Source organism: Babylonia areolata, chromosome 15 (genome assembly GCF_041734735.1).
Source record: "Babylonia areolata isolate BAREFJ2019XMU chromosome 15, ASM4173473v1, whole genome shotgun sequence".
NCBI classification, from domain to species: Eukaryota; Metazoa; Mollusca; class Gastropoda; order Neogastropoda; family Buccinidae; genus Babylonia; species Babylonia areolata.
The window spans coordinates 8731479-8743602 of NC_134890.1; positions in this window are offsets into that span (position 1 = coordinate 8731479).

Consider the following 12124-nt stretch of genomic DNA (forward strand, 5'->3'; position numbering starts at 1 on the left):
AGGGCTTCCTGACCTGATCGAGACACAGGAAGGTGGCAATGGGCAATACAAATCCCCTGCCCAGTCTGGCACTGAGAGAGAGGGCACATTAGGCCGTTCCGCGCCACTGCCATAGCTCTGACACCAGCCCGTCTGATGGTCCTCCTCCTCCGCTCTCAGCATCATGATTTCTTCTCCTGTGCGTGTTTCTGTGGGCATATTGTCAGTGTCTGCGTCTGTGTCGCGTATCACGTGTATGTAGATGATTGTGAGGGGGGTTGGAAGGGTAGGGTAGAGGAGGTGAAGCTGTTATCTTTCTCTCTGGGTGGTGGTGGGCAAGATGGAGAGAGAGGGTGAGAGATGGGGTGGGGGTGGGGGGCAGGGAGAGAAAGAAAGAGGGAGAGACAGGAATACGGCGAGAGAGAGAGAGAGAGAGAGAGAGAGAGAGAGAGAAGCAGAGACAGAGAGATACAGACACGGGGTTAGAAGAGACATGTAAATTTTCATTTTATTTCATTTTTATCTTATCTTACTTGTCTTATCTCGTTATTTAGTTTCATATTCTTATTTCAGTTATATCATATTTCAGTCGGTTCCGTTTAAGTATTAATAAGCAAACTGTATTTACTAAAATGGCCAGGTTATAACACATTAACGGAAACCATTAAACAACAACAACAAAAAAACTAACAGTTTTATCATATATTATATCTTTACCCATTCCATTATAATTTGTTTCAGGTTTTTTGACTGTTTTTAAAATTTAGTTAATTGTTATTTCTATTTTATTAATTTCGTAGTTAAACTGTGGCCAGGATTTAAGACACACCGGAACGTTTTATTCCATTCTGTTTTATTGCCTTTTATCTATTTTACTTTATTTCGTTTTAACTTTATTTTTGTTTCATTGTATTTCATCTATTTTACTGTATTTCGTTTTAACTTTATTTTTGTTTTAATGTATTTAATCTATTTCACTTATTTCGTTTTAACTTTATTTTTATTTAATGTATTTCATCTGCTTTACTTTATTTCGTTTTGTTGATATGTCCTCTTCAACACTTATCCCGTCTCGTTTCAGATATAGATTCAGGCAACTATTCAGTATATTCTCGGAAACCATACCATTTTATCGCCGTTTCATCACTGTGTTTCATTTAGTTACATGGTATTATTATCATTATTATACCTTTTCATTATATTTTCCAAGGATTTTTGTTCCATTCCTTTGATAAATTATGGCCGTGATTAAGACTGGAATATTGTGGGAAAAAAGAACGAGTCAACAAACTCCACGGTTGATACCATAACAAAAACACGCCGTCAGCTAGTTTCAAACATTCCTTCCCTTTTGTACACAAATGCTTCCCCGTCAAATCAGCACAATATCTTTCCGGGAGATTCCTTTCCCACTGAGACACAGAGAGAGAGAGAGGGGTGAGGGGGGTGAGGGGGGTGAGGGGACAATTTATGGACTTCTGTCGACAGCAGAACTATCCGTTAGGTGACCGGGACAAGCTGAATTATTTGAAACATCAGCAGTTGTATACACAAGCCGTATATACCGGATGGGGGAAAAAAAGAAAAATATACATAAAAAAAAGAAAAGAAAAAGAGGAACGGAGCCAAGGTAAATAGTCCGGGGAGGTTTCTACAATTGGGATGTAAACAGGGGAGGTCGCCGGGATCCCCTACGCGTCTCGACAACACACAAACACTGCTGATAACTTTTTTTGGGGGGGGTGGGGTGGCTGGCGTTGTAATCAGAAAGGCGGTGGTCTGTGAGCTTGCTGGTGGTCCCCTCCTTATTACCCCCGTCTGCTAGTCTCTGAATTATTTATTCCAGGGGTGTATATATATATATATATATATATATATATATATATATATATATATATATATATATATATATATAATATCTGTGTATGTGTTGTGTGTGTGTTGTCTTTTTTCTCTGTCAAATATAACGTGCCATTAAGATGATTAACCATGTAAATACCACAGGCGGATCTGTACACATGTACAAAGAACTTCAAATATTACCTGTTCATCTACTCATTAGATATAACACATTGATTCTTATGCATAAGATTGTTCATAACGCATGCCCACAATATTTAAAATCATTATTTTGTTTCCATTTCCAACGTAAATCAGACACAGCTATTGTCCCAAAGCCTAAAACTGATTTATTTAAGATGAGTATCTCATTTAATGGAAGCATAGAATGGAACATGCTTCCAAAGACATGTCGTCAAATTCCAGCCATATCTCTCTTTAAAACTAACATAAGAATATTTCTATTCGATACTTTTGAATAACTTACTCGCGGTCTTTTGCAAATGCTTGCTTGTACTCAGTCCACTAGCTGCCATGCCATGATGAATGAAAAATTGAATGTATGTGTGATCGTGCTAGCAAATGAACAGTAAGTGCGTGTGTGTGTTTGTGTGTGTTTGAGTGTGTGGGCGTGAATGTGTACGTATGTCTTTGCTTGCTTGTTTTATAAGAGAGAGAGAGAGAGAGAGAGAGAGAGAGAGAGTGTGTGTGTGTGTGTGTGTGTGTTTGTAAGTACGTGCGTACATGTAATGGTAATGTACCAATTGTTCTTTTCATCGCTTTGTTACCTTTCATAGACTATTCCAGTTACTGCTTTTATTCGTCGTTCTTATTATCTTATTTCATTTTATTTCTTTATTTTCATGTTTTGTGTCGTTAAATGGGCAGAACTGTAAACAGGACTTTACTGTACCAATTCTTTACCCATTAAAGATTCAATCAATCAATCAATCAACCTTCTTCTTCTTCTTCTTATCAACATTATCATGTATACAAGTCGACATCAATAGCAAAATAAATCTACTTTTGCAGACAGAACAAAGAAAAGACAAGAGAGGCAAGGCCTTCAAGACTCACTTGTGATCACACTTTATAAAAAAACAACAACTAATCGTTAAAATGTGTTCTGTATTTCTTATTATAAAGCTTCGGGTTAAAAGAAAAAGAAAAGAAAAAGTCCTAACGGCAGATTCGAACTCCGTGTGTTCGGGTGAGAAGAAACTGTCTTATCCATTACACTATCGTGGCTCCTTAACTGACGTTCAAAAATATAATATTTAAACATGCTTTTTTAAAGGGCGATAAATCAATTGCGGTTTTCGCAGTGATAACGCTGTTTAAATCATATTATTCTGGTGTATCTTAGGCATTCAAAAAATCTTTAAGGGCAATTAAAAATTCTTTCTAAGTCCGCGGTAAAGGAGACGTGGCTATCACCGCAATCACACTGCAACATTTAGCTGTTTTCTCTGGCTCTAGATAGATGTACAAGTTTAGTTACACCCGGTTGACACGGTCGATTCAGTTTCTCTTTTATGTTCATTCTAGTTTTATAGTTTTAAAGTTGATACGAAAATTGAGTATTTTGTTAAACTAATAACATGTAGAGCCAAGTACAAGTACTTCTAAACGTCGTATGAAGTGAAAAGGACTTCATTTTGAGAAAAGTCAAGACTGGAAATTTGTACGTTTCATCAATTCAAGGGTATTAACTCTCACGGTTTGTTGTTTTTAACTGTGAATTCCGACTGATTCTGTGGATATTTTTATGGCAGTTTGGGGCATAATCCAGTAAGTGATGAGGCGTTCACAAATCTTTCTCTGAATAAATATTTAACGGTCTCCTTCTCCAACTTTCCATCACATGTTATCGTGTATTGTCCATTGAATATAGGATTGAACGGGCAGGTCAACAACTTGAAACAAAATGGCGTCGTTCGTGTTCGCGAAGAATATGAGCACGCACTTTGAATATGTATAAATATGTGTACGCAACTGATTTTTGCCCATGACCTTCAGGGCTCAGCCAATAGATCTATAAAGTCCACTCGTTGTATTCATTTTAGCATTTTCCAAAAAAGACCACTTGGGCGAATGAACATAGTGAAAGCCTTGTACACTGAGAGTAAAACACACAGGCTTTTTATGTATTGAGTATAATTTCAAAATGTAATGTTTAAGATGAGAAAGATCAGTTTAAAGCAAATTAAGTCCCCTAGCATTAATTACAGATTATTTTCCCTTTTTTACTATCCGCTGCACCAAAGACATGCAAAATAAATATAACTTCCATGCTTAGCAAAAGAAGTTCCTGTTTGAACAAAAAATGATAAAAATGACTGCTCTTGTTGTTGTGTCAGAATATCAGATCAAAGTGCCAAGTTTGGAGAATAAAAAAACAAAAACAAAAAAAAAAACCCCAGTGAATGCAGTTTGCATATAATTTGGCTTCTTTTTTTAAATTTTTTTTGTGCCTATCCCAGAGGTGCAATATTGTTTTAAACAAGATGACTGGAAAGAACTGAATTTTTCCTATTTTTATGCCTAATTTGGTGTCGACTGACAAAGTATTTGCAGAGAAAATGGCAATGTTAAAGTTTACCACGGACACACACACACACACACACACAGACAACCGGTTTAAAACATAGACTCACTTTGTTTACACAAGTGAGTCAAAAAAATGGGGTGGCGCTGCACAGTAGCAAACCCCACTTCTTCGAGAGAGCAGCCCGAATTTCATACAGATAAATCTGTGATAACAAGAATTAATACAATACAATACAGTAAAATACAATACAATACAATATATATATATATATAGTCACAAAATACAATACGGTTATATGATTATCTTATTCTATTTATGTCAATGTTTTTACACACACATGGCGCAGGCTCTAAAAGGCTGATTAGCGCGGTGGGCATGTGCGAAAGTCAGCCTCTGCCTCTTTTTTTTCTTTTTCTTTGTTTTTTTTCTTTTTTACACATATGTGGTGTAGTGTATATGGTTCAGTCCGCATACTTTGACACCCCAGTCCTCGAAACTGAAACTGAATACAACAGATCACAATACAATACAATACAATGTATGATAGTCAGTCGAGTCCGACTGTGACCACCAGAACACCAGAGGAAGCATCTGCTATCCCGACTGCCTGGACATAGACACTAATATCTTGTGTCTATGATCTGGGTTAAAGTTTGATTATGGTGGAGAGTGTCTGGGAACAGTTACACCCCCACTCTCTCGACCAATAGGGCTTTAGGACAGTCGCTGTTGGGATGGTTCCCAAAGGCCAACTAGCCCCCAAGGCTGCAGCACTGAGAGCCAGTGTGATCTTGTCTGCGAAATTTCAGAGTCATAGTCCTTCAAAAAACACAAAGCTGCGAATGATTTCCCATTGCAGTGGAGAAACCGTTGACCATACTGCTATCATTTTGCTGTTGGCCCAACTGTAAGCTTATGTAGATCTGTGATATAAGCCGAGCATTACATACAATACAATTGTGAAGCATACAGTATGCTATCAGTCATGCAGAATTTAAAAACGCCACGTGGCAGTACTGTCAATTTGCTGTGACAACGGAGAAGAATGCGATGACTGGCTGGGGGTTATTAATCTATAACGGCGAAGAACATGTATCACTGGGAGTATCATATTTTAAGAAGAACGAGATTTTGTGACAACTTGCGTTCGTGCCTTCCCGATGAGAAGCCGAGACTTGTCTGGCTGATGTTCTTTAACTGTTGAGTGATGCATTCTGTCTTTTAGGCACATAACTAACGTTGTGTCAGTGTGCGTGGTTTACTCGTGTGTGTGTGTGTGTGTGTGTGTGTGTGTGTGTGTGTGTGTGTGTGTGTCCGTGTCTGTGTCTGTGTGTGTCTGTGTGTGTGAGCGATGGTGAGATATATACAGAGAGCGAGAGAGCTACCATACAAGAGAGAGAGAGGGAAGGAGGGAGACAGACAGACAGACAAACAGAGGTAGAGACGGGGACAGACACAGACAGGGAGAGACAGAGACAGCTACAGAGACAGACATACAGTCAGATACAGAAAGAGAACGAACTGTGTTGGACCTCAATTGGGGCTTAAAACGATTTGGCCCACAACACACACACACACACACACACACACACACACACACACACACACACACACGCACACATGCACACATATACAGACAGATATCCTCCTTTCACGTACGCCCCCCTCCTCCTTTTCCTCTCCAGCCCCCACCCCACCCCTACCCCCATCCCAACATCACCCCAACCCCTCGGGCCCCCTTCACCCTTCCCCTCTCTCCTGCCCCCCCGCCCCCCCCCCCCCCCACCCCCCGCCAAAGATTCAGAAATGGTGTATTACAGTTTAAAAATCGCCTCCCTTGCAGCCGTAGAGTTGCCAGAAGGGGAAGGATGCTATCTCCCTTCTACACACACACACACACACACACACACACACACACACACACACACACACAGAGAAAGACAGACAGACAGACAGGGAGATCGTTCGAAACGTGTCTGGGACCAGCAGAAGCGAGAGAGGAGCGATTTGGCCCAATAGTCCGTGCACATAAATTTCCCCACCACCCCGTCCCGACAACCCCTCACCCCCCCACCTCCTCCTCCCCTCCTTGCTCCAGACTCATCGCCAAGACAAGCGACTCGGCAGAAAAAGAAAAGAAAAAAAAGGGGGGGTGGGGTGGGTGGGAGAGTGGAGGGGTGGGCAAACAATTCCTAGCGGTGGTCGCCCTGTCACTCCTCTTGGTTTATGGCTACCTTGCCAACGCCTAATTACCTCCCCTGAATTCATACCGGAGGCTCCCCGAAGCAGAGGTCACTGCAGATGCGCCATGGATATGCTAATGAGCTGCGCAAGGAACAAAAAGATGGCGGCGAGACAGCCCGAGCCGGCAGGGGGCTGCAGGGGGATTCCTGTGTGCGCCCTGGGACCCATATTTTTTGCGAAACGTCACAAACTCGAGGGGGTAAAAGCTAAAAGGCAGGGAACGTAAATCTTTCTTCAGCGTGAATATTTTGACAGGAGGAGCAGAAAGGATGGGGGTTGAGGGAGGGGCGGGGGTGGGTGTGTGTGTGTGGGGGGGTGGGACGGAAGGGACTCCTTTTTGCTCTCTCACTCTCTCTCTCTTATTTCTAAAGTTCACACGGATGTCACCGTGACTGAGAAGTGGACAAAGGTTACAGCAGGAGTCGTTCTGAAGATATCGTCTCTTCAAATGCTCAATGGAAACCACACACGCATGACAAGCACGCCACGGCGCGGCTGCGCTCTCTTAGTTGATCCGGACGAACACACGCGTGCGCTCGTACGTGTATACACACATACGCGCACACATACGCACTGTGCATGCAACACATGCGTACCCACGCACGCACACAGACACATACATACAGACACACACACACACACACCAGTACAAGCGCATACGTACGCGCGCGCGCGCGGACACACACACATACACACACATCCACACAAACACACACGCATCTACAAACGTGCACACACACTAAGAGACACACATGTGCGCGTGTGCACACACACACACACACATGCATACATACGTTAACACACGCGCGCGTGTACACACACACACACACACACACACACACACACACACACACACACACACACCATTTGAAAGAAGACAACGATAAAACTTTAAAAAGATGAATTAAAATAATAATAATAATAAGCATTCCAGTAACATTCCTTCGAAACAGTACACATGCATTTGAAGTGAAAAATGAAGAGGAAGCATATATTCTGATAGATAAAGAAGAAGATGGACATTACATGCAGACAACCGATTAACCAATAAGTCGATCAATCAAGCTATCAACAAACCAACCAGCCAACTGATCAACTGGTCAACAAACCAACCATCTAACCAAACAGATATGGCATCGATAATATTGCGTGCAGCGGTTTTCCGTGTCCTGTTCACATGGGACATGCCAGGTTAAAGAGTTAATTCAACTTCTGTGTTGGCGAAGAATCTATTTCTCCGTTTTTGTAATTTATTGACGTCTTGTTGTTATTGTTGTTGTTCTTCCTCTTCTTCTTCGTCTTCTTCCTCTTTGTCACCCCTTTCATCTTCTCCTCCTCCTCCTCCTTTTTCTTCTTCTTCCCTTCTCCTCGTTTTTTTTTTTTTTTTTTTAATCTGTCGATTTTCATGGACGAACGCAAGAGAGAGAGAGAGAGAGAGAGAGAGAGAGAATTTTCTTTCTTTAAAGATATAAATATATATATATATATATATATATATATACATAGACAGGGAGAGAGAGAGAGAGAGAGAGAGAGAGTGTGTGTGTGTGTGTGTGTGTGTGTGCGTGCGTGCATGTGTGTGTGTATGTGTGTGTGTGAGTATGAGTGTATTATGCGTGTATGTATGTATGTATGCATGTATGTATGTGTAATCATGTGTATGTGTGTGTGTGTGTCTGTGTGTTTGTGTCTGTATGTGTGTACGTGCATGTATGCGTGTATGTGTCTGGTTGTGTCCCTGTCTGTTTGACTGCTGGGAGCCACACGTGGCGATTGTTCAGGTAGGTCACACCGGGAGGGAAGGGAACCCCGTGTTGTGGGCTGCAGCAGTAAAGAAGGGTGAGCGGAGCTCGTCCGATCGCCTGTTCCTTGATCGTGCCGCCACCCTCAAGGGCCTCTTGACAGCTTGACTCTGTCCCGTTTCGCCTGTTCAGTATATTCCTCTCTCTCTCTCTCTCTCTCTCAAACACAACACACACACACACACACACACACACACACACACACACACACCGTTTGTACACAGATATAACTTGTTTCAATAAACGCTTGTAATTCTCCACGGGTACTGAGGCAATGGATGGCGAAGTATCACATGCATGCTTTCACGGAAGTGACTTTGAAGCGAATACAGCACAATTTAGCTTAGGATAAAGCTTTGTCAGTGTCCAAAGCGAGAGATGCTGTTTCAAAATCCCCGATACAGAGAGCAGACCGTCAGACCGTCAACACATAAGACAGGGTCCCGCAATGAAGAAAGTGAACGCACACACACACACACACACACACACACACACACACACACACACACACACGAACTGGGAACACGCGATCAGGCATCACCAATTTAGTGATAGGCAAATTGAGAATAGGCAAAACGGGAACAGGCGAATCGCGACAACACTACGTGAAGGGCTGCTGATGGTGGCCACAGAAACACTCACCAAACGCTCCCAGCACATGTAGATTTGAACTGAATGACAGACTGGAAGTTACGTGAAGATTCAGCGGCCCCTAAGGGGTTTTGCGGGTGGGTGGTGGTGAGGGGTCGGAGGGATGAAGACCGCTGAAGAAGAGAGAAAAAAAAAACAACAACATCGAACGTCGACATTCACCAGTTCGCCAAAGCCAAGGAACAACACAAAAGGCCGTTGCCCAAGGCTACAACCAGCAGACAACCAAGACTTGCCCCCTCAGAACACCTGGTGAAAAGCTAGGACTCCCCCCTCTGCAGACAGCCAGGACCCCCTCCCTTGGAACGCCAGAAAAACGAGGACCTCACCCCTCTCCAGACAGCCAAGACCTTCCGACCGTCCTTTGAACGCCAGAAGAACATCCAGGACTACACGCCTCTTCAGACAGCCAGGACCCCACTTTGGAGCCTCAGACAGGTATATGCAGGGCCCACCCCCCGAACAGCGGAACCTTCACCTTCACAAAGCCCAAGACAATCCCTGAAGGGTGTAAGCCGACAGACAGTCTCAAATCTACTGTTAGACCACTAAAGCTCAAGAGCAACTTCCTCCGATCTGAGAACGACATACTGATAGTCACCTTACAACACTAGGACTGTGGCGACGAGATTTTCCCCTGGAAGAATTTACAGTCCGGCTTTCAAACAGACGAATCAGTTGTGCCAAAGAAAGAACACAATAACACATATCCTTGGACAAGATTAATTCCGTTAACCTTTCCACCAAGCCCCACCCTTTGTCCCTCATCTATCGATTCCACAGACAACTGAGTTTCCTCTTCACAACCCCGTTCAGGTAGCAGCTTGTTGTGGACTCCCAATGCGCATGAAACTATGCATTTGTATTCACACACACACACACACACACACACACACACACACACACACACACACACAGCAACATGTATCTCAGCTATCCCACCTATTAACTCTAATCCATCCCTCAACTATTAAGGCGTGGCCCGTGCTTTCGTCCGACTGGAAAAGCAAGCCGACACGCACGCTCTGTATATCTGAGACACACAACGAAGACCCCAGTTGTTCCTAAAAAGAAACATTCAAGAGTGACAGATGGAATATTTCAGGCTCCTGGAAACCGCGCGCTCCAATCGTATTGAACAATGAAACTTACCTACAAGGGCCATTCGTCACTCGGGTGACAAGTCGTCTGCTCACAGACAACTCCTTCCTTCCCTCCGAGAGTCGCCTTTCCTTGACACGTTGAAACCCCGAGAGCCTCGAGGTACAAGGATGCTGCTCTGGATGATCAGACATGAGCAAGGGGCGCGGGGGGGGGGGGGGGGGGGGGGGGGGGAGGGGGGGGGGGGAGACAGACAGACAGACAGACAGAGAAGTGACGCGTATCAAGGTGAAAGCAAATGAAGGAGAGGGAGTGGTGGGGAGGGGGAAGGAGGAGGGAAGGAAGCGAGGATGTGTGTGTGTGTGTGTGTGTGTGTGTGTGTGTGTGTGTGAGAGAGAGAGAGAGAGAGAGAGTGTGTGTGTGTGTGTGTGTGTGTGTGTGTGTGTGTGTGTGTGTGTGTGACAGGGAGGGGGGATGGTGAATAGAAGAAGCAGCAGAAGAAGAAGAAGGAGAAGGGGGATGTTGTGGAGAGAAAGGCAGGCAGGAGTGAACAGATGATACTGATGTATGTATTGTGTCTTGTCTGCCTTCTCTCCTCCCCCCCTCCTACCCCCAACCCCACCCTCACCCACCCCATCCACCTTCCCTTCTCTTCTCAGCTCCTCCTCTCCTTTCCGTTTTTTTTTTTAATTTTTCGCCCCTCGCTCTCCACCACCCCGGTCCCTCACCCCACATGCACCCCTCGCAGCATGACTTGTGCTTGAGGTGAAGACTAACAATACGTCTGTGTGTGTAGAGGGCCTTGACCACACTGGCTAACCTGTGCTGCGAGATGTCGTCCAAGAATGATCATTATTGGAGGAATCTAAAAATTACCAAGTATGTAAAGTGAAAATTTTGTAATTAAGACCGTTGCGAATTGAAAACTCTTGCCATTTCAAAAACAGTGCACATTATAACATTTCGTGTTCAAAATAAAAAGCGCATTGAAAGAATCTTGTAACTTCCAAAATATGTATATTTAAATGTCTTATGGTTTTAAGATATGTACACTGAAAATATCCTGTCCCCCAAACCTTCCTGGCTTGGTTATCATCGTCGGCCATGTCACTTGAGGTGGGTGTCGACGTTGAACCTGAACTTAAGTGACGTATAACTCACTCAAAAAGTGGAATCAGTACACTGACAAAACATCTGATTGTTACGGTCAGTCGAAGGCAATGATTTCATTCATTCACTCATTCATTCATTCAATCATTCATTTATTCATTCATTCTTTCTGTTATTATTTATCCACTTCTTTCTTTCTTTCTTTATCCACTTCTTTCTTCCTTCCTTCCTTCCTTCCTTCCTTCATTTCTTTCTTTGTTTCTTATTTCACCCTTCTTTGTCTTCCCTTCTTTCTTCTTCCTTTCTTTCATCCCCTGCTATTTTTCTTCTCTTTTCTTTCGTTCTTTCTTTCTCTTCTATCTTTACTTTCACTACATGAATACCAGTGCTTCTCTCTTTCTTTCATTATTCTTCCTGTTCATTTCCTTCTTTACTCCATGAACACAAATTCTGGAACCGTTTCTTTGAATGTGCGACTATCAATCACGATTCACGCGTGCCAAAGCTTTCAGTTTTGATTTCTGAACAAAACGAAGAAAGAAAGAGAAGGGAAGAAAAGAAAAGGCCTTGTTGAAAAGTGAAGTGGGTTTTGTGTGTGTGTGTGTGTGTGTGTGTGTGTGTGTGTGTGTGTGTGTGTGTGTGTGTGTGTGTGTGTGTGTGTGTGTGTTTGACAAAAGAAAGGGGACTTGATATCCAGTAACTCTGGAACTCAAGAAGCTGGACAAAAGATTCCTGGTAGCAGCGTTGGGATGCTGGCAGAAAAAGGACTATATCAATCACGATCCAGCAAAAGAACGGAGTTACTGAAAAGACGACGTGTGGACGACGTAAGGCGTAGGGGATAGGG